Source organism: Stegostoma tigrinum, chromosome 3 (assembly GCF_030684315.1).
Source record: "Stegostoma tigrinum isolate sSteTig4 chromosome 3, sSteTig4.hap1, whole genome shotgun sequence".
Lineage (NCBI taxonomy): Eukaryota > Metazoa > Chordata > Chondrichthyes > Orectolobiformes > Stegostomatidae > Stegostoma > Stegostoma tigrinum.
Window position 1 is genome coordinate 48,714,101 of NC_081356.1, and position 19,724 is coordinate 48,733,824.

At 43.0% G+C, this 19,724-nt stretch overlaps 1 protein-coding gene and 1 long non-coding RNA gene across 8 annotated transcripts in view; one reads left to right on the top strand and one right to left on the bottom strand.

Annotated features, from left to right (window-relative positions):
• Nucleotides 1-3,707, bottom strand: part of zdhhc21 (zinc finger DHHC-type palmitoyltransferase 21) — a 252,814-nt gene extending 249,107 nt beyond the window's left edge. For 6 of the 7 annotated variants that reach the window (XR_009445568.1, XM_048528123.2, XM_048528124.2 and 3 more), the window contains exon 1: nt 3,234-3,324. The gene's annotated coding sequence lies outside the window, so the exon portion shown is untranslated. Of the gene's footprint in view, nt 1-3,233; nt 3,325-3,392 lie in introns of those variants that run through there. The other variant, XM_048528121.2, reaches the window with a different exon arrangement.
• LOC125451242 (uncharacterized) lies at nt 3,250-17,573 on the top strand. Its single transcript, XR_007247254.2, has 5 exons — nt 3,250-3,833; nt 4,390-4,537; nt 8,240-8,352; nt 8,701-8,798; nt 16,877-17,573. It is a non-coding gene; the product is annotated as an uncharacterized LOC125451242 (long non-coding RNA).
• Nucleotides 17,574-19,724: the final 2,151 nt, after the last annotated feature.

The window sequence follows — 19,724 nt, forward strand, 5'->3', positions numbered from 1 at the left end:
GATTCACTCAGTGTTAGGGGTCAAGCCGGAGCAGAATTTGTAAGGTAAGTCCAGGAGGGTTTTCTAGAGCAGTATGTATGTAGCCCAACTCGGGAAAGGGCCATACTGGACCTGGTGCTGGGGAATGAATCCAGCCAAGTGGTTGATATTACAGTAGGGGTCTACTTTGGAAATAGCGACCACAATTCCGTAAGTTTTACAATACTCATGGACAAGGGTAGGAGTGGTCCTAAAGGAAGAGTACTAAACTGGGGGAAGGCCAACGAATACCAAGATTCAGCAGGATCTGAGGAATGTAGATTGGGAGAAACTGTTTGAAGGTAAATCCACATTTGATATGTGGGAGGCTTTTAAGGAGAGGTTGATTAGCGTGCAGGAGAGACAAGTTCCTGAGAAAATGAGGAATAGAAAAGGCAAGATTAGGGAGCCATGGATGACAGGTGAAATTGTGAGACTAGCCAAGAGATAAAAGGAAGCACACATGACGTCTCGGCAACTGGAGACAGACGAAGCTTTGCAAGAATATCGGGAATGTAGAGTGAATCTGAAACGAGGGATTAAGAGGGCTAAGAGAGGACATGAGATATTGCTGGCAAACATGGTGAAGGAAAATCCCAAAGTCTTTTATTCATATATAAAGAGCAAGAGGGTAACTAGAGAAAGAATTGGCCCACTTAAGGACAAAGAAGGAGTTATGCGCTGAGTCAGAGAAAATGGGTGACATTCTTAACGAGTACTTTGCACCAGTATTCACCAAGAAGAGGGACATGACGGATGTTGAGGTTAGGGATAGATGTTTGCTTACTCTAGGTCAAGTTGACATAAGGAAGGAGGAAGTGTTAAGTATCCTAAAAGACATTAAGGTGGACAAGTCCCCAGGTCCGGATGGGATCTATCCCAGGTTATTGAGGGAAGCGAGAGAGGAAATAGCTGGGGCCTTAACAGATATCTTTGCAGTGTCCTTAGACACGGGTGAGGTCCCGGAGGTCTGGAGACTTGCGACTGTTGTCCCCTTGTTTAAAAAGGGCAGCAAGGATAATCCAGGTAATTATCGACCGGTGAGCCTGACGTCAGTGGTAGGGAAGCAACTGGAGAAGATACTGAGGGATAGGATCTATTCCCATTTGGAAGAAAATGGGCTTATCAGTGGTAGCAACATGGTTTTGTGCAGGGAAGGTCATGTCTTACCAACTTAATAGAATTCTTTGAGGACGTGACAAAGTTGATTGATGAGGGAAAGGCTGTAGATGTCATATACACGGACTTCAGTAAGGCGTTTGGTAAGGTTCCTCATGGCAGGCTGATGGAGAAAGTGAAGTCACATGGGGTCCAGGGTGTGCTAGCTAGATGGATAAAAAAAACTGGCTGGGCAACAGGAGACAGAGGTTGTAGTAGAAGAGAGTTTCTCAAATTGGAGACCTGTAACCAGAGGTGTTCCACAGGGATCTGTGCTGGGACCACTGTTGTTTGTGATATATGTAAGTGATCTGGAGGAAGGTGTAGGTGGTCTGATCAGCAAGTTTGCTGATGACACTAAGATTGGTGGAGTAGCTGACAGTGAAGGGGACTGTCAAAAATTACAGCAGAATATAGATAGACTAGAGAGTTGGGCAGATAAATGGCAGATGGAGTTCAATCTGGGAAAATGTGAGGTGATGCATTTTGGAAGATCAAATTCAAGGGCAAACTATACAGTAAATGGAAAAGTCCTAGGGAAAATTGATGAACAGAGAGATCTGGGTGTTCAGGTCCATTGTTCCCTGAAGGTGACAACGCAGGTCAATAAGGTGGTCAAGATGGCATCTGGCATGCTTTCCTTCATTGGGCAGGGTATTGAATACAAGAGTTGGCAGGTCATGTTGCAGTTGTATAGGACTTTGGTTCGGCCACATTTGGAGTACTGTGTACGGTTCTGGTCGCCACATTATCAAAAGGATGTGGATGCTTTGGAGAGGGTGCAGAGGAGGTTCACCAGGATGTTGCCTGGTATGGAGGGTGCTAGCTATGAAGAGAGGTTGAATAGATTAGGATTATTTTCATTAGAATGACAGAGATTGAGGGGGTCCTGATTGAGGTCTACAAAATCATGAGGGGTATAGACAGGGTGGATAGCAAAAAGCTTTTTCCCCAGAGTAGGGGACTCAATTACTAGGGGTCATGATTTCAAAGTGAGAGGAGGAAAGTTTAAGGGAGATATGCGTGGAAAGTTCTTTACACAGAGGGTGGTAGGTGCCTGGAACGCGTTGCCAGTGGAGATGGTAGATGCAGACATGTTAGCATCTTTTAAGATATATTTGGACAGGTACATGAATGGGCAGGGAGCAAGTGGGCACAGACCGTTAGAAAATAGATGACAGGTTAGACAGAGGATCTTGATTGGCGCAGGCTTGGAGGGCCGAAGGGCCTGTTCCTGTGCTGTAGGTTTCTTTGTTTGACTGTACAGTCAGGTTCCATGCTATAAGACTCAATTACTCTATAAGTAAAGATGCCAAGGCACACAGGCTATGGGCCAAGTGCTGGGGAATGGGGTTAGAGTAGTTAGTTGGAAGTTTTTGGCCAGCACTAATGTGATGGGCCAAAGGGCTTTGTTTTTCTCTACTGTAGATCTGTATCACTCTGTACATTCTCCAGGCAAACACCTGGTGAATATACAGTCCAGGCAGACACCTTGTGTATACTTCCAAGCAAACACCCTTCTTCTCCATGTCCAGGCAAACACCCTGTGTGCATTGTGCACCAACAAACCCTAGTCAGACAACCATCCTCTGTCTCCACTGGTGTGTATACTATGCAGACAAACACTCTATTTATATCATGTAAACACAAACAGCCGACATATGCACTTCTCAGACAAGTACCTTCTTATCTCCACTTCTCGAGCAACATCATGTACATATATATACTACACAGGCAAACACCCTATTGCATATGCACAAACAAACACCATGTGTTTGGACAGCCCAGACATTCTCCACTGCACACCCCAGCCTCAACTCCAACTCAAGGCAAACACACGTTATCCATCTACACCGACCAGACAAACACTGAGTAAATACTTCTCAAACACCCTATGTTTACACAGCACAGACAAACAACGTCTGTCGCCACTGTCCAACAAATATCATGTCCGTATAGTATCCAAACAGCCTGTGTATGCATTGCCCAGGCAAACACCGTCTGTCTCCACTGCCCGTCAAACAGCCTGCCACCGATCACTTGGATCTCGCTCTTACCTCCTCAAAGGCCTCAACAACAGCTCATTACGGAAAAAATACCAAGCATCAGCGCTTCCGGGATCAGAGCTCAGAACAAAAACCGGCCTCTACCAATCCAAACTCAGAGAGAGAGAGAGAGAGAGAGTGTGTGTGGGTGGAGACAAACACTTTACTTACAATGATTGTGCTGTCGAGCTTGGTATATTTGAAGCCACAAAATACTGCTCCGCAGGTTATTAAATACCGTTTGGGGTTGGGGCGGAGGGTTGTGCTGCTCACGTTAAAGAGCATGGAAACGTGTATTTAGTTCCTTTACTACAGGTATAATAGATCATAGAATCTCTGTATTGTCGGGACAGGCCGTTCGTCCCAACAAGTCCACACTGGAGTATCCCACCCAAGCTAGACATCCATGAACACTACGGACAATTGAGCATAGCCAATCCACCTCGCCTGCACATCTTTGGACTGTGGGAGGAAACCGGAACACCCCGGAGAAAACAAACACAGGCAGAATGTGCAAACTCCACACAGTCGCTCGAGGGTGGAATCGAGTGCAGCAACGCCAACCACTGAACCACCGTGCCGCCCACATTGTGTACCAACACACATAAAACTGTAAGGAACTGCGAGAATTCCCTCTCGCCATGCCTAAGTCGTTAAATTATTCGATAAAAAATGCTTTATTTTAGCTCGAATAAAATAAGCAGCCCCTTTCCATGTGGCCACACGCAGGAGCTGGATAAACTTGTTACCACATTCCTCACAAAACGATGATTTCTCCATCAACTTCAAAACATGAATGCAATATTGTTTTAAAATTTTGCAGAGGCAATAAATAGGCAGCCTTGCTTTGACTTGGATGCTGATCACTGTAAAAACACAAAATTTGTCCTTTACTAGATTTGGGCCGATTAATTCTGCCGCAAGGAATTTGAATTTTATTTGTTATGTTTTTATGCCAATAATCTTTGACATTCAATGACTGATTAAAATAACCTAACATTAAAAAACGTAAACCTGCCTAGAAATTTAAAGTAATCATATGTACAGAATTACCTATTGTTCTCACTATGTTAAAATTGTGATCAATTTTCAAGGTTATCAATATCTATATTTTTCTTGTGTCATGAATGGTTCTTAAACACAAAGAGATGTTTTCTTTCATTTGCAGTTCTTTCTTCCGAATTGAAAAGAAATGAAAAAATTGTTAAAATACCTACAGTTGCTCAAGCAAATAGAATTCAGGGGTGTAAGGCCAAAAATGTTCAGCAGTCACACAAGGAATTTACAGATGGTGCACCTGAAACTCGTTCTTTTGGGTAAGAGCAGATGTAAATAAATATTTTAAAAGCCTTTCTCTTAGTCCACTTTATTTATTGTGGTTAGATTTCTAGGTGACAATCTAATATTGATGACCTTTAGTTTTACTGTACACCACAAGTGGCAACATTCGTTCTGTGAGTACTCTATTAAATCTTCCAAAAGAATGATATTAGGTGACCTGTTTTGGAGAGAAAAGTTCCTCAATGTATTCACTTTAGCAGGTAGTTTTAACCTTCCAATTCTTGCATAATTTTTCTAAGTTTTTTTAACACCTTCTCTAGTGCCATATATCCTTTAAGTATAGTCAGCACACAGAATACACAACACTAAGCGTGGTGTCTATATAAGTTTAGCAAAACATCCCTAGTTTTGAATTCTGTTCCTCTATAAATAAACCTTTGTGTATGGTTTTGTGGTTTTTAACGAGTTTATTAACCTGTTTTGCAACTAAGGAACCATCTGCAATAATTTAGTTTCTTGCTGTCCTGAAATTAAATCACATGTCTCCTCATTATTTCCTTGCCCCCCTACGACCTCTCATCTATATACTGTCTACTTGACAGCATCATTCAAAAACATAGCATATATGTAAACTGATGTGATGCCATCTCACTTGACACTTGCACTGTCTCTAAATTGTCTAATTGCTTGTTAATGCCACATTAGGGGCATTTAAACAGTCCTTGGATAAGCATATGGAATGTAACGGGATAGTGTAAGGGGATGGGCTTCGATTTGGTCACAGATCGGCGCAACATTGAGGGCCGAAGGGCCTGCTCTGCGCTGTATTGTTCTATGTTCTATGTAAATTCAATCATGTCCTCTGCCTGTGCACGGTGCAAATACTAATGTTTTGGAGCAGCACGGCAGCAGAGTGGTTAGTGCTGCTGTCTCAGCATTGGGGAGGTGAGTTCAACTCCACCCTCCAGCGACTGTCTGTGTGGAGTTTGCAAATTCTCCCTGTGTTTGCATAGGTTTCCTTGGGGTGCTCTGGTTTCCTCCCACAGCCCAAACATGTGCAGGGTAGATGAATTGGCCATGCTAAATTGCCAATAGCGTTCAGGGATATGTAGATTGAGGGGAGGGGGATGGGTTAGGGTGGTATGCTCTGAGGATGGCCCTGTTTCCAAACTGTAGGGTTTCTACAATAACTTCTTTGATATTCGTTTTTCCTGCATGTTATCCAGACCAAGGTGCCTATTGCTGTTCAGACCATTGCCTCCATGTCTGTGTGGGAACCTCCAAATCAGGCCTCTCTGGCAGAGTGAAGACTGGGGGTGGGTACAGTTTGATACAAGACAGGAAAATAGCTGTTGTTCAGAACAAAGATTTGCAGATTGTGGGAATTTCTTTCAACACCTGGGCACAAAAGGGACTGGAGAACTTCTCCTGATACCTCCTCCTCCCTTGCCCTGGACCATGACACATCAGGCCTTTGTATCTACTATGGTAACTGATCTCCCCTCCTCCCCAACCCCTGAACCCAAGAATCTGATAGATCCCCAGCCCCACACAGCTCGCTTCTGCCTCCTCCCAAAAGTCCACAAACAGGACTGTCCATGCACAACCACTGTTTCAATCTGCTCCTGCCCCACAGAACTTATTTCTCCCTGCCATGACTCAGTCTTCTCTCCCCGGTCCAATCCCTGCTCAGGTACATCCATGATTTCTCCAATGCTTTACGCTGGTTTCAAAACTTCCAGTTTGCAAGTTCCAGCTGCCTCCTCTTTACCATGGATGTGCAATCCTTTACACATCCATTCCCTACCAGGAGGGTCCTTAGGGCTTTCCACTTCTTCCAGGAGCAAAGACTTGAACCATCCCCATCCACCACTATCCTCCTCCATTTAGCTGAGCTCATCCTCACCCTCAACAACTTCATGGTGGCTCAGTGGCTAGCACTGCAGCCTCACAGCACCAGGGACCCGGGTTCAATTCCAGCCTTGGGTGACTGGCTGAGTGGAGTTTGCACGTCCTCCCCGTGTCTGCGTGGGCTTCCTTTCGGTGCTCCGGTTTCCTCCCACAGTCCAAAGATGTGCAGGCTAGGTGGATTGGCCATGCTAAATTGCCCGTAGTGTTCAGGGATGTGTGGATTATAGGGTCTGGGTGGGATGCTTCAAGGGGCAGTGTGGACCTGTTGGCCTGAAGGGCCTGTTTCCACACTGTAGGGAATCTAATCTAACAACTCTTATTATCTTTGGCTTGGGGTGGGGTGCAATGGATACCCACATGGGCCCTAGTTAGGCCAGTCTCTTCATAGGGTACATGGAACATTCCTTGCTCTAGTCCTACTCCGGTCCCACCCACAACTCTTTCTCCGATACATCAATGACATCATCGGTGCTGCTTACCTCTCTCACCTGGAATTGGAAAACTTCATCAATTTCGCCTCCGATTTCCACCTTGCCTTCACTTTCACCTCATCTATCTCTGACTCCTCCCTTCCCTTCCCTGACACTTCTGTTTACATTTCTGGGTAAAGACTGGCCACTAATATCTACTACAAACCCAGTGATTCCCACAGCTACCTGGACTATACATCCTTGCATCCCACTCCCTGTAAAGACTCCATGCCATTCTTTCAGTTCCTCTGTCTCCGTCATATATGTTCAAATGAGGCAAACTTCGACAAGGGAGCCTCCGAAATGTCCACCTTCTTCTTCAACCAAGAATTCCTCAGCTCCGTGGTTGACAGGACTCTCAACCCGGTCCGACCCCATCTCCCGCACTTCTGCACTCACCCCCTCTCTTCCTTCCCTCAACAGTGATCGGGTTCCCCTTTGTCCTTACCTTCCATCTCACCAGCATCCACATCCAGAAGATCATCAGGCAGCATTTCTGCCACCTCCAGCAAGATGCCACCACCAGACACATATTCCACTCCCCTCCGTTGTCTGCCTTCCACAGGGACCATTCCCTCCAGGACACCCTGGTCCACACTTACATCACCCCCAATACCCCCCACAGCCCTACGGCACCTTCCCCTGTAACTGGCGAAGGTGCAACACCTGCCCATTTACCTCCTCCCTCCCCAGTATCCAAGGGCCCAAACATACTTTCCAGGTGAAGCAACACTTCTCCTGAACTTCCCAGAACCTAGTCTACTACATTTGCTGCTCACAATATAGTCTCCTCTAAATTGGTGAAACGAAGTAGAAACGAGGTGACTGTTTTGCAGAACATCAACATTCTGCTTGTAAAAAAGACTTCAAACTACCCATTGCCTGCCACTTTAATGCACCATCCTGTTCCCTGGCCAATATGTCTGTCTCTAGCTTGCTGCAGTGTTCTAGCGAAGCTCAAACCAAGCTGGAAGAACAACACCTCATTTTCCGCTTGGGGACCCTCCAGCCCAATGGACTCAATATCGAGTTCAATCATTTTCAGGCTTAAACTCTCCCATGTCCCCACCTCCAACCCACACATCAGGCCTTGTTACCATATAGCCTCCCAATATACACTACCTGTTATTAGTCACCAATACTCCTCATTAACAACTATTCACCATCCGAGTCTGATTATTATCAACTCTGTCCCTCCAACTACTCTTCTCTGTCTTTAGGCTCTGTCCTATTGTTTACACCCTACCCCATCCCCATCCCCTATTTTCTGCATATAAACTGACAGTTTCCCAGCCACCATCGTTCTGAGGAAATGTCACCTGACCCAAAATGTTAACTCTGTTTTTTCCTTCACAGATGCTGCCAGAGCTGTTGAGCTTTTCCAGAAACTTTGTCTTTGTTGTTGAGAACTTTTCCTGTTTTTTCTTCTACCTCCAACAACCTCCATCTGAGGCACAAGGTCTTCCAAGGTAATTATTATCGCTTTAAAGAAGCCCCCTCAAGGACTTAATGCCAGTGTGGTTTGACCTTATTTGATGCACTTTACGGCATCTGCTATATCTGGCAACGTGTGTGGCAGAGTAAGGTTTGTTTAGGAAGTTGGCAGCCATCAGTGTCAGGGTCAATCTAATGATATGTAGCAGTAGATACACTGCAATGGAGTCTTCATAGAAGGGGCACTGTTCTTGGATAACATAATCATTTACTCCATGATAGCAATATGTACAGCTACATTACAATTCAAGCATTATTACTAGAACTCTCAGGTGCTGTACAAAAGTGAGGTCATGTCTGACCAACTGATTTGTTTTTTCTAGAGGTGACGACATATCCAGATGAAAGCATTAATTTTGATGTAGTCTACTTGGACCTCAGCAAGACATTTTAAGAGATCCCAATTGGAGACTAAGAAAAGGTAAGAGTCCTTGGGATCCAAAGAAATTTATCAATTGGGAGAGGGGATTGTGCAGCAGGACCTGGCCATCCTTGCGTACCAGTTTGCTGAAGGTAAGCATGCAAGTGCCGCAGGCAGTAAAGAAGGCAAATGATATGTTGGCTTTCATTGGGAAAGGTTGAGTACAGGAGCAAGAACGTGTTGTTGCAACTGTACAGGGCTTTAGTGAGACCACACCTGTAATATTGTGTGCAGTTTTGGTCTTCTCTTCTGAGGAAGAATGTTCTTGCACTCAAGGGAGTGCAGCGAAGTTTACCAGCCTGGCTCCGGGATGGTCAGTCTGACATATGAGGAGAAGTTGACTAGGTTGGGATTGTTTTCGCTGGAGTTCAGACCAATGAAGTGGCGGGGGGGGGGGCTGTAATCTCATAGACTTATAAAATTCTAACAGGATTAGACAGGGTAGTTCAGGGAGGATGTTCTTGATGGTGGGTGTGTCCAGGGGTCACAGTATGAGATTTAGGGGTAGACAATTTTGGACAGGTGAGGAGACATTTCTTCACTCAGAGTGTTGAGCCTTTGGAATTCATAACAGGAAATAGTTGATGCTAAAACATTGAATCTATTCAAGAGGTGACTAGATATAGCACTTGGGGCGAATGAGATCAAAGGATATGGGGAGAAAACAGGATTAGGCTGTTGAGTTGGATGATTAACCATGATCATGAAGAATGGCTGAGCCAGCTCGAAGGACCATATGGCTTCCTCCTGCTCCTATCTTCTATGGATATATGATTAAAGATAGAACCCTGGGAAGCATCAAGAATCAGAGAGATCTTCATGTACACCGGTTCCTTATGGTATGAGGACAGGTGAATAAGGTGGTTGAGAAGGCATATGGAATATTGTCTTTATCAGGCAAGAGTAGGTTATGCTGGAATTGTGTAAAATATTGATCAGGTCACAACTCAAGTATTCTGTCCAGTTCTGGAATCCGTATTATAGAAGGGATATAATTACACTGGAGAGAGTGAGATTTACCAGGATATTGTCTGGGCTAGATAGTTTCAGTTATGATGAAGGATTGGACAGACTTGAGCAGAGGAGACTGAGAGAGAACATAATTGATTTTGATCTTGAGGATGTAAAATTGAGTGGCGTAGATAGGAAAAGACATTCCCTTTAATGAGAGGTCAATGGCCAGAGGCATAGATTTAAGATAAGGCACAGAGGTTGAGGAGATGTGAGGAAAACTTTAATACCTGGAAGATGGTGAGCTCTGGAACTTATAATGGTGGTAGATATGGAAACCCTGTTAACATTGAAGAATTATATTGAACAAGAACAAAGAACAATACAGTGCAGGAACAGGCCCTTTGGCCCTCCAAGCCTGCACAGAGACATTTTGCCTGGCCATACTAAAACAGTGTTCACTTACAAGATCCATATCACTCTATTCCCTTCCTATTCATATATTCGTGCAGGTGCTTTTTGAATACTGCTATTGTGTCTGCTTCTCTGGCAGTGCATCCCAGGCACCTTTGTGTGAAAAACTTGCCTTGCTCATCTCCTTTAAATTTTGCACCCCCCACCCCAACATTCTGTCCGCGCCCCGTCCCACCTTGAACCTGAGTGCCCTGGTAACAGACCCCTCCACGGTGGGAAATAGCCTCATACTTTCCACTCTTTCCGTGTCATTCACAATCTTATGAACTTCTGTCAGGTTGCCCCTCAGCCTCCTGCATTCCAGTTAAAACAAACCCAGGTCTTTCTTAATAGCTAAAATCCCCCTATACCTGCCAACATCCTGGTAAACCTTTTCTGTTCTGACTCCAATGCATCCACATCCTTCTGGTAGTGTGGACCAGAACTGTATGCAATATTCTAAGTGTGGCCTAACTAAAGTTTAGGGTGGCATGCTGGCTCAGTGGTTAGCACTGATGCCTCACAGCACCAGGGACATGGGTTCAAGTCCAACCTCAGGCGATTGTGTGTGTGTGGAGTTTGCACATTCTCCCCGTGTCTATGTGGGTTTCCTCCAAGTGCTCCAGTTTCCTCCCACAGTCCAAAGATGTGCCGGCTAGGTGGATTGGCCATGCTAAATCGTTGATAGTGTTCAGGGATGTTTAGGCTGCAGGGGCTGGGGCTGGGTGGGATGTTCTAGGGGTCAGTGTGAACTTGTTGGGCCGAAGGGCCTGTTTCCACACTGTAGAGATTCTATGATGATTCTGTTCTATGATAAAGTCCTATAAATCTACAGCATAACATTTACTCAGCGCTTCTTTCAATGAAGGCAAGCATGCTGTAGGCCTTTTTACTACTTTACCTGCCCTGCCATCTTCAATGATTTGTGGACCTGCACATCCAGGCCCCTCTGCATATCAGTATTCCTAAAGGTTCTGCCATTCACTGTATAATTTCTACCAGTACTTGACCTCACAAAATGTACTACCTCACATTGGTTCGGATTAAACTCCATCTGCCATTTTTCTGCCTATGCCTCCAACTGATCTATATCCAGCAGTATCCTCTGACAATACTCCTCACTGTTTGCAACTCTACCAATCTCTGTATCATCTGCAAACTTACCAATTAGACCAGCCACATTTTCCTCCAAATTATTTTTGTAGACCATGAACAGTAGAGATCCTAGCATTGATCCCTGTGTAATGCCACGGTCACAACCCTCCATTCCGAAAAGCATCCTTCCACCACTACCCTCTGTCTCTTTTGAGAAAGCTAGTTCTGTGTCCATCTTGCCAGCTCACCCCTGATATCATGTGACTTTACCTTTTGTACCAGTCTGCCATGAGGGACCTTGTCAAAGGCTTTACTGAAGTCTACATAGTCGACATCAACTGCTTTTCCCTCATCAATCATCTTTGTCACCTGAAAAAACTCGATCAAGTTAGTGAGGCATGACTTCGCTCACACAAAACCATGCTGTCTATCACAAATAAGTCCATTTATTTCTAAATGCACGTAGATTTTGACCCTTGAGAATCTTTTCCAATAATTTCCCTACCACTGACGTGATACTTTCAGGCCTGTAACTTTCTGGATTATCCCTGCTACCCTTCTTAAGCAACAGCACAACACTCACTTATGGCCAGAGAAGATACCAAGATGTCTGTCAATGCTTCAATCTGTTCTCTTGCCTCCCTCAATATTCTGGGATAGATCCTATCAGGAGCTGACAACATATCAACCTTTTTCAGACGCACAACACCTCTTCATTTTTAATAGGAACTCCACCTAGAAATTCGACACTCTGTTCCCTGAGATCATCCTCCATCAATTCCTTCTCTTTGGTGAATACCAATACAAGGTATTCGTTTGAGACCTCAATTACTTCTTCTGGCTTGATACAGATTCCCTCCTTCATCCTCGGGTAGGTTGACCCTTTCCCCGGCTAACCTCCTGCTTCATATATATAAAAAGCCTTGAGATTCTCCTTAATTCTGTGTGCTAACTTTTCATAACCCCTTTTAGCCCTTCTAATTCCTGTTTAAATTCTTTCCTACTTTCCTTCCATACTTCAAGGGCTTTGTCATGTCCCATCTTCCTAGACCTTGCATATACTTCCTTCTTCTTTTTGACCAAGGTCATAACATGCCTACTCATTTAAGGTTCACCTAACTTGCCATACCCATCCTTCAAATCTGGCAGTATCTGGAAAGACATTAAAATTATGCTACAATGTTTTCGATCCACTGACTCTTCAGAACATTATGAAGGAGGGTCATTGGACATGAAGTGTTATCTCAGATTTCTCTCCACAGATGCTGCCAAAGCTGCTGAGTAGTTTTCCAGCAATTTCTGCTTTTCTTTCCAATTTGCAGCAAGCAGAATTCTTTTGGTTTTTTTGTTTAGTCTTATTTCAGTGGTGAGGGAATGTCAGAAATATGGGGCTGAATAAGCCTGCAAAATTTACCACTCAGGCAGAAGTTTGATAAGTGGTTACAAAGCATTATAAACGTATAAATTAAATATATACAACACATTTTTCATTAATACGATTAATAATCTGGGTTTAAAACTTCATTTATTTTCCTACCTTGGTTCAAAATGAATTCACACTGAATGCAAAAAACTGCCCTGTGAAACATCGGGGTACATTGTAACTAAAATAATGGTCATGGCTTCATGGTAAAGAGACTGCTTTTCTTAGAGGATGATAACACTGCTGCTTGATCACCACCTGCTTGTTCACCTGCCCCATAGTTAGGGTATGGAATGCAGTGCCTGGAATTGTGGTAAGGCAGATGAATTTATTAATTCAAGAGGGCATTGGGTAATTATTTGGATAGAACTAATGTGCAAGGGTATGAGGAAAAAGCAGAAGATTGGTACTAAGTAATTAAGCTCATTTAACAAGTTGGTGCAAGCATGATGAGCGGAATGGCCTCCTTCTGTACAACTACACTGTGACTCTATATTACTTCTCCAATGATCTTTGAAATGCCACATTGTTATGGTCTGACTGAGCTGGCAATCTCAAATGTCCTCAATGGAGGCTGAACAACCTCCCACATTCCAAACTATTGTCACTGAGGAAATCCTTCATTGGATCTCTTGGAGACATAAATGAACCCATGGGTTAGGCACTGAGAGCTCCAATGAAGGATTTCACTGAGGAAATCCTTCATTGGAGCTCTTGGAAACATAAATGAACACATGGGTTAGGCACTGAGGGTGTCTTAAATATTCCTGTGAACTGTGTTATAAACCCAGACCAGACTGCCAAATTTATGGCTTGAACTGGCTAGGGACCAGTAACATTTTTACAATTAAACAATGTGTGAGATTCAGGGACTTACTAAGAGAATGAGGTCACAAGATTTTACATTTTTCAACAAACAACAATGAAGTCTACTTAATTAAAAAGTTAAAAGAGGAATTCAATGGATGATTTAAAATATATTCTCACATGTAGAATTACCATAAGGTTAACATGTATAATAGCCCACAGGCTATTCATTCACAAATGAACACCTCGCAATGTGCATCAAATATCAAATCCAAATCAAGACAGATTTCCTAGTTTTCTCAGCAATTTCCTGCAGGTGTGAATGATACTGCCAGTCATCTAATCTCACTAAATTTCACAAAGTATCACAATTCTTCATTTTTGACTTGCTGGCCTTGAAACTCCTCCTCAAAGAAAGCTGCTCTGTCATGGACTGTCTCAACAATTGAAGGATTGCACTATATTTGCTTCAATGTATGTAGTGTAACAGGTAAGGCAGATAAACTTAGAACTTGAATTAATGCAAGCGATTATGATGCTTTTGCTATTGCAGAGACATAATTGAAAGAGGGATAGGATCGGCAACATAACTTTCTGGGATATCAATGTTTTATATGTGATAGAGGAGGAAGTAAAGGAGGTGGGTGATTTGCATTACTGGTTAGGGACCATATCATAGTTTTGTTAAGGGAGGACACCCTGGCGGTATCTTGCAGCAAGGCATTATGAATAGACCTCAGGAATATAAAGGGTGTGATCACAATGCTGGGATTGTATGACAGAGCTCTCAGTTGTCAGCAACAAATTGAGGAAGAAATATGTGGTCAGATTCCAGAAAGGTGTGAAAATAACAGGGTTGCTGTGGTGGGTGATTTTATTTCCCCCATATTGACTGATACTCCCTTAGTGCCAGGGGTTTATATGGTGAGCAATTTGTTACGTGGGTCCAGGAGAGTTTTTTTAAAACCATCCACACATTGTTTCAAGGAGGGAAGGAGCCATATTGGACCTGATATTGGCAAATGAGCCCAATAGGTGATCAAAGTTTCATAGAACATAGAACATAGAACATAGAACAGTACAGCACAGAACAGGCCCTTCAGCCCACAATGTTGTGCCGACCATTGATCCTCATGTATGCACCCTCAAATTTCTGTGACCATATACATGTCCAGCAGTCTCTTAAATGACCCCAATGACCTTGCTTCCACAACTGCTGCTGGCAACGCATTCCATGCTCTCACAACTCTCTGCGTAAAGAACCTGCCTCTGACATCCCCTCTATACTTTCCACCAACCAGCTTAAAACTATGACCCCTCGTGCTAGCCATTTCAGTGTGGAAGCATTTGGGAATAGTGGCTATATAATTCCAAAAGTTTGGTTACTTATGGATAAGGACAAGAGTGGACCTTGGATGAAGGTGTAACCGGGCAAAGGCCAACTATAAACAAGAATGTTGATTGGGAATGACTGTGTGAGGGTAAATCCACACCTGACATTTAGGAGTCTTTTAAAGACCAGTTGACTAGAGTGCAGGAAAAATACGTTCCTGCGAAAATGAAGGACAGGAATGGCAATATTCGGGAGCCTTGGATGACAGGGGAAATCATCAGCTAGGTCAAGAAAAAGGAAGCATAATAAGGTCCAGGCAAATAATAACAGATGAAGTTCTTGAAGAATATAGAGGAAGTAAGAAAGATTTCAAATGGGCAGTTCAGAGGGCTAAAAGGGGCTATGAAATGTCCTTGTCTTAGCAGGGTTAAGGAGAATCCCTCGTCATTTTACACATATATTAGGAGCAAGAGGGTAACTAGGGAGAAAGTTGGCCCAGTCAAGAACAAAGGAGGGAGATTATGTGCACAGCCAGTGGAAATGGGTGAGATCGTTAATGAGCACTTTACATTGTCATTCGCCAAAGAAAGGCATGTGAAGGCCATTGAATTTAGGGAAAGATTTGTAAATATTCTCAGGCAGGACAACGTAATGGAAGAGGAAGTGTTGGGTCATAGAAGACAGAGTAATGGTGGAATTATGCTTGTCAGAATGGAGATCAGTAACTAGCGATATTCCACAGGAATCAGTGCCAGGACCTTTGTTGTTTGTGATATATATGAGTATGTCTAAATGATCTGAAGCAAAACACAGGTAGTCTGATTCGTAGGTTTGTGGATGACACCAAAATTGGTAGAGTTGCAAGCAGTGATGGGGACTGTTAAAGGATACAGCAAGATTTAGATAGTTTGCAGATTTGGACAGAAAAATGGCAAATGCACTTTAATCTGGCTAAATGTAAGATGATGCATTTTGGAAGATCAAATTCAGTTGTGACTTATACAATAAATAACAGAACTCTTAGGAGCATTAACTTTCAGAGGGATGTAGGTCCCCACATCCCTGAAAGGGCAACACAGATGGATAAGGTGATTATGGCAGCATACAGCATGCTTGCCTTCATTGGCTGGGCCATCAATATAAAAGTTGGCAAGTTATGTTATAGCTGTACAAAACTTTAGTTGGACTTCATTAGGAATATTGCATCCAGTTCCAATCGCCATACTACCAGGAGGATTTGGACACTTCAGTGGAGGGTGCAGAGAAAGTTTATCAGGATGTTGCCTAGACTTTTTGCTATGATGAAAGTTTGGACAAACTCAAATTGTTTTCACTGGAAAGATGAAAGCTAAAGGGTGACCTGATGGAGATATGTAAAATTTTGAGAGGTATGGACAGGGCAAACAGTCAGAGACCTTTTCCCAGGATGGAAAGGTCAACTACGAGAGGCCGCAGATTCAAGGTGAGGAGGATTTTTTTGTTTTTAAACACAGCTTCAAACCTGCTGAATTGCATCAAGCAAACACACTGTGTGGACATTTCAACCTTCCATGTCCACTGTAGTGAACCATTGACTGTGCATTGGCTTCTTTCAAGTCCTTCACAGCTCCTTGGAATTCCCTTTGCCATCACGACACAAAGCTTTTGGACTTCCCTGAGCTCTCACATAGTTGTGTACCTCAGCTGCTGTAGTAGTATAGCCCTGTGGTACCATAGCTCTGCAGTACCATAGCCCTGCCTATCATGGAGTCTGCTTCTGTGTCTGTGTTTGTTGCCAACTAACTGTGACTCTGAAAACTGTGAGGTTAGATTGAAAACCTGGCAACAAATCCTGCCGCTATTACTGGGCAGAATTGAATGCAGTTGATGTCACAGTTAAATTTCGCAAAATCTTTGTTTCTTAAACGTTACTATTTTCACAGAATGCTGACTTGCAACATAAGTCATGTACATCTAAAGCAGGATTTATCACAATTGTTATACAGATGGTATTGAATTGTTCATTTGTCTTTGCAGTGAAATGAAGAAAAGAATAACAACCCTAGTCTGAATCAAATTAAGAGTCAATACTAACCACGGTAGTACTCACTGAATTGGGGACAGTTTCTTGCCAAGTGCTTTGCTGATGACTTGCTTTCTGAGAACTGACAACACAGTGCACTAGTCATATTCTGAGACTCATGAGGCACCTGGGACAATGGCTTCACAGTGAAATTCCATCTTAGTTTACATATTAACATGGAACTTGAACATATCATCTTTAAAATTTAAGGTAAAATTATGACTACTGAGCCAAGCTGATGAGAATAACATTGACAAGATTTGTTGAATTTCTTTCTGTCAAGACAATGTCAAAGATTTGTGCAACAGCATTTGGGAGAACATTTGCAGATAGTTTGTGGAGTTACTATGTTACATATCCTCCTGTACCCTGAAAGTATGTCCATAAATGAAAACCATGACAGCAAAACTAGGACAAGACAAGTTGGGAAAATGCCATTATGAAAGCCACTATTGTGCCTGCTCCAATAATTGGTCCTTTGAAACTAAAACCAGATGCCTTCCAAAGAAGGAGTCAGCTAAAACATTTCATAATGGAATAAGCCATATTTGCCAAAGACCTGTACCCAAAATACCATGTCAAGTAGTCTCTTGAAAATGTCCTTGAAAGTGAACACAGAATACTGGAGAAACTCAGTAGGTCTGGGAGCATCTGGTGAAAGAAAAACAGACAATGTTTTGAGTCTGGTGTGATTCTTCTTCAGAACCCTTAGAAATGTTCTTGGGATATGGTGTTGAATTGCAAATGGAAATTGCTGAGATTTGAATTCAATAAAATCCAGAATTGAAAGCTAGTCTAATGGTGACAATTTCATTTAAAATAAAAACACCTCTATCCGGCTCACTAACATACTTCAGGGAAGGAAAATCTGCTAAGTTTTATGTACTGTTGCCTACAATGTGACTCCGACCCACAGCAATAACTTTTAACTGTCCTCTGGAATGGCTAATTCCGCCACTCCATTATATTGAATTGTTACAAAACCTAAATGAAGGAATGATGTTGGGCAGAACACTGACCTGGACAGTGGAACCAATAATTGCAAACACAACCCTGTCAACCCTGCAAAGACCTCTATTCGAACATATAGGAGTTAATGCCAAAATTGGGAGACATGTCTCACAGAGTAATCAAATGACAGTGACATAATCATACTCACAGAATCATAGCTTACAGACAATATTCCAGTTAACATCATCACCATCCCTGGCTACGTCTATCCAACAGCAGAACAGACTCAGCTAAGTTGGTAGCACAGAAGAGAGGGAGCTGCCCTGGGAGTCCGGTTGACTCTGGATGCCGGGAAGTCTCATAGCATTAGCTATAGCATGGGCAAAGTAACTTCTGGATTACCAACTTCCAGGCCACACTGCCCCTATCTCTACTCCCTCCTGTCCAATGCCCCTCCCCCAGAATGTACTGTGGCTGGAGAGAGAAATGCTTAAGTGCCCATCACCAAGAGTGACTCAGTAGCACCATGAACTAGGCCAAATCTTAAAGGACGTGGCTGCTAGACTGAATCTTCAGCAGGTGATGAGAAAGCCAACAAGAAGAAAAACAGCTGACCACCTCAATCTATTTGCTACACATGCACCTGTCCATGACAGTATCAGTAAAAGTGACCACCATGCAATCTTTATGGACACAAAGTCCATCTTCACGTTAAGAATATCCTCTACTGTTGTGGCACTATTTTGTTAAATCGGATAGATTTTGACCAGGTCCAGCAACTCAAGGCTGACTATCAATGAGATGCTTTAGGCCATCAGAAGCAGCAGAATTCTACTCCAATGCAATTTGTACCCTCGTGACCTAACATATACTCTATCTTTAACATCAAGCCAGAAGAGTGGTGACTATGATTGGCTGACGTGGGGAAGATTTGCATCCGTGCAGTCGGTGCTTCAAGAAAATAGTTTGTGGAGGCGCTGTTGTCAAGTGACAGTTCGGCCAAATTTGATTACTGTAACCTTGTAAAGATCACTGTCTGAGAACAGATATCTGATAATATGTATCATTCATAGCATTTCAAAAGGATTTTAGCAAGGCCTGGGCATATCCAGGCTGATTCACAGATTTAGATTCTCCAAGCGAAGAAAATTGAGAAAATCTCTGAAGAAAGAAATATCCAGCTGAGAAATAAAAAGAAAATTCAATATTGATGATTCAATCAAAGCAGGTTATTAGACAAGGACTGAGAACAAAAAAAATCTGGAAATAAAATTCAAAATTGTGAAATTCACAAGAGGATTAGCAGATCACACTTTTATTTTCTATTTCTCAACACCTCGAGTAGTGTATATCTGAAACAGAATCCAAGCAAACCATTCGGGTGGGTTAACTTCAGAGGGTTAACTGCACCCTCTTCAAAGCTTCCACATCCTTTGTGTAATGTAGTGACCAGCATTGAACACCACATTCTAAATGCGGTCTAACCAAAGTCTGTGGTATTCCATGTCATTCTATGATATTCTACCTCATATCTTATGAAGTCCACTTGGCTGACCTTGTTACAATCACGACATTTCTGCAAGACTGCTGGACTGTTCTCAAATGGAAACAAGATGAAAGATTAATAAGGTGAGGGACAGAGTAAGGAAACCAGTGACAAGCAAATGGAGAAAGTTTTGTAATTAACACGATCATCTTGATTGTTGCATTCTCTGCCTCCACAAGAACCCATCGCCCAAGCTGCATATGCTGTCCTTACACTGCTGTTCTTATCTGCCAGCCGGAGCTCCCTGATTGGGGGGTTGTTATTTTGGTCCAAACGGAGACCTATGATTTGATTTGTCACATATA